Source organism: Myotis brandtii, unplaced genomic scaffold, assembly GCF_000412655.1.
Source record: "Myotis brandtii unplaced genomic scaffold, ASM41265v1 scaffold165, whole genome shotgun sequence".
NCBI lineage: Eukaryota > Metazoa > Chordata > Mammalia > Chiroptera > Vespertilionidae > Myotis > Myotis brandtii.
In genome coordinates, this window is record NW_005356042.1 from 7,649,359 (window position 1) to 7,653,178 (window position 3,820).

General features: G+C 44.1%; 1 long non-coding RNA gene across 1 annotated transcript in view; it reads left to right on the plus strand.

Moving 5' to 3' along the window:
* The first annotated feature begins 23 nt into the window (after nt 1-23).
* LOC106725451 overlaps nt 24-3,820 on the plus strand; it is an 8,737-nt gene continuing 4,940 nt past the window's right edge. The window contains exons 1-2 of the long non-coding RNA XR_001361342.1: nt 24-184; nt 362-540. This is a non-coding gene — a long non-coding RNA (uncharacterized LOC106725451). The remainder of the gene's footprint in view (nt 185-361; nt 541-3,820) is intronic.

The following is a 3,820-nucleotide window of genomic DNA, read 5'->3' on the forward strand; positions in this document are numbered from 1 at the left end:
GCGGGAGCAGGCCCTGGGTGGACTCTGAGCCCGCGCCTGTGAGGCGGATGCGGCCCTTCCTGGAGCTGAACCGGAGCCATCGGAGCCCCGGTGCAGGGCTGGAGGGGGAAAGCGCAGGCGAGGGAGTAAAAACACCAAAGCACCAGGGTGGTCCCGGCTTCTCACCTGGTGGGAGGCTGTCGAGGTGGTTGATGGGCGGGACTCGGGACGTCCGGTGCCCGGGAGCCGCAGCCCCAGCCCCAGAGTCTCCCTGGGCCAGGGTCTCCGGAGTGAGCGCTGAAGACCCAGAGGAGTCCTCTGGTGAATGGAGATCACGTTTCCGTCCATTCATTCACTTACTCACTTTTCATTCATTCCACAGATCCTGACAGTCTACTCTGTCATGCCTTTTACTTGACAATTGGAGGATACTGAAAAGCAAACAAGCAAACGCCCTTGAGGCCTGGCAAAGAGGAAGCACACTCGGTGCTACCCATTGCACACATACCACTGTAGGTGTATCCAGGCAGCCCAGCTTTGGGGTCATTGGTTCAAGCAACGGTGAGCCCCCTTTCTGACTAGGCGGTTTACCATCTGCTTTGGCCCCTTTTCTAGCCGAGTGAGATCAGGCAAGCCACTTCTCTTTCCTAAGCCTTTGGTTTCCTCCTCTATGAATGAGACTAATAAAATATAAGATTTCTGCAAGGACCAAATTAGATGAGTGTGTGTACACTGGCTAAAAGAGCCAGCCCTCAGTGAAAATTAGCTCCTGTGATTGTTATTCATAACCATTAGCAACAAACATGTATAGAGTCTACGACTGCCAGACCCATTGCTGCGAGATCAACAGATCGAGTCCTACATTCCATAAGGCATGTAGCCTGGTCTTTTTAAAAAATGGGATGCCGCCCTAACCGGTTTGGCTCAGTGGATAGAGCGTTGGCCCGCGGACTGAAAGGTCCCAGGTCCCAGGTTCGATTCCGGTCAAGGGCATGTACCTTGGTTGTGGGCACATCCCCAGTAGGAGGTGTGCAGGAGGCAGCTGATCGATGTTTCTAACTCTCTATCCCTCTCCTTTCCTCTCTGTGAAAAATCAATAAAATATATTTTTTTTAAAAAATGGGATGCCATGAAAAATATGTCAGGAGAGAGACTGTTCTGACATAAAGAGCAGAAAAAACATAATCAAATAAAATGATGTGTGAGCCCTGGCTGGGTAGCTCAGTTGGTTAGAGCATTGTCCTGATATGCCAACGTTGTGAGTTTAATCCCCCATCAGGGCACATACATGAATCAGCCAATGAATGCATAAATGAGTGGAACAACAAATCGATGTTTTTCTCTAAAATCAATTTTTAAAAAAATCAAATGCAGTGTGTGAATCTTGAATGGACTCTGTTATTTTGTGTGTGTTTTTTATTTTTTAGCTAATAAATATTTTTTGACAATTGTAGAAACTTGAATATGGCTTGAATATAGATAATTTTAGTGAATTATTGGTAATTTTCATAGTGTAATAAGTATATTGTGTTCATGTAAGAGAATGTTCTCATTGTTAGGCTATACATCTGAAGAATTTAGGGGTGAATGTCATAGTACCTATGAGTTATTACTTTTAATGGCTCAACAAAAAAATCATGTAAACACAAATATACATAGAGAGAAAGCAAATAATGCAAAGTGTTAACAATTGTTGAATCTAAGTGGTACTATCAACTTTGCTGTATGTTTGAAATTTTTATAACAAAAAGCTGGGGAGATGGAATATAATATTGTATCCATGTTGTGGTTACAACCCCAGAAACATTATGTTTGTACATGGATAAACACTGGAAGAGATCTGAAAACCAGTGACTTCTGATAGTTTGTATCTGATTTTTGTCAAAATGGTACTTGAACAAAAAATACAAATTACAATAAATAAGACACAGTTCAAACTTTTAAATCACTCACAGAGATATTAACACATAATTTCAATACAAGGAGAGAAATGATTTGTGACAGCAGAAGGGAGAGAGAGGAAAAAGGAAAGATGGAGTGGGAGGAGGAGAGGGAGAGGTAGGAGATGGAGAGAGAGGGGTAGGTGTCGAAGAGAGAGAGAGAAAGATGAAAATGCTCTGCTGCTGGCTTTGAAGATGGAGGGAGGGGCATGAGCCAAGGAATGCAGGCAGCCTCCAGAAGCTAGAAAAGGCAATGAAACAGATTTTCTCCTAGAGCTTCCCGAAGGAATATAATGATCTTGGAGCCTACAGTCTGTAAAGTAAATAATTTGCCTTGGTTTTAGCCAGGAAATTTGTGCTTGTTGTTACAGCAGCCATAGGAAATTAATACAGGGGTTAATACCACCTACTTTGCAAGCATGTTGCCAGGAGGAAATGAAGTTATGGGGCTAGCACATGGAATATTGTGCCTGCCAAATGATAACAGAGTTTTATTACCATTTTCAACAAATGGTAAGAGAGTATTTATTATATCCCAGGGAAGGTGTAAGATTTCCCCAAACAGGTAATATTTGAGCTAAGTCTTGATGAGTATGTCTTTGTCAGAAGGGATCCATATTTCACCATCTGAATCAATGGGCACATGATCCGATAAGCAGGCGTTAATTCCTGGCCCCAAGGGGACAGGATATTTCAATTAGGCCGATCCTACCTGGAAAATTCTTTTCTGGAACTCTGATAGCATAGAGCAGTGGTTCTCAACCTTCCTAATGCTGCGACCCTTTAATATAGTTCCTCATGTTGTGGTGACCCCCAATTTCATTGTTACAAATTGAACATAATTAAAGCATAGTGATTAATCACAAAAACAATATGTAATTATATATGTGTTTTCCGATGGTCTTAAGCGACCCCTGTGAAAGGGGTCGTTCGACCCCCCAAAGGGGTCGCGACCCACAGGTTGAGAACCGCTGTTCTATGTGATTTTAAAATGAACAAATGACCACAAACTGGGGGCTTAAGACAATAGACATTTATTGTCTCACAGTTCTCGAGGCCAAAGGTCTGAAATCAAGGTGTCGGCCCTTCTGGAAGCTCTTGAGGGAGAACCCATCCCATGCCTCTCTCCAGCTTCTGATGTTACTGGCAATCCATGGCGTTTCTCGGCTGCAACTTCATCACCCTCATCTCTGCCTCTACTGTCACGTGGACTTCTTCCCTGTGTGGCTCTGTCTCTGTGTCACATAATAAAAACAACGCAGAGGGTTTCTCATCCAGAGCCAAATCAAATCTCAGGTTGTCCACTTGAACCCCTAATTATGGCTTGCTCTGCAGGGCTTGCTATCTGAAATCTGTTCATTGATGAACATCAACTTCAAACTCAGCCCAACCATCTGCCCCTGGGAGGGAAGGGAGCAGAGGGAGGAGGGGGAGGCAGATTGCTGCCTCTCACCTCACGCTCACTGAGATCCAGCCTCTCGCTGAATGGCTTGTGGAGTGGGATTGCTCACCCTTTTATTTCTTCTCCTTTTCTTGCTCTTTTTTTTTTTTTTTTTTAATTTTTGGTGACAGAACTCAATAGGCGAAGTCTCTTCTTAAGGCAAGTATCTGTATAATGCAGTACCTCTCCTATACATTGCACTATTTCCTTGTCTCTGTCCTTCCCCAGGTCTAGCACTGTCCCCAGACAGCATACCAGCTTGCAGACACCACATCTAAAAGGACTGTGGACGGAAGGGGCCACATGCTAACCTGACTAGGTCAGGGGAGGCCTGCATGGCAGTCTTGCAAACTCAGAGACCTAAAGTAACCACAAAGGATGGTCTGAAATTAAACTTTAACTAAAAGCAGTTATGGTGGGTAGTCACCTCCTAGGCTGGTATCTTCACTGATAAGGTCAA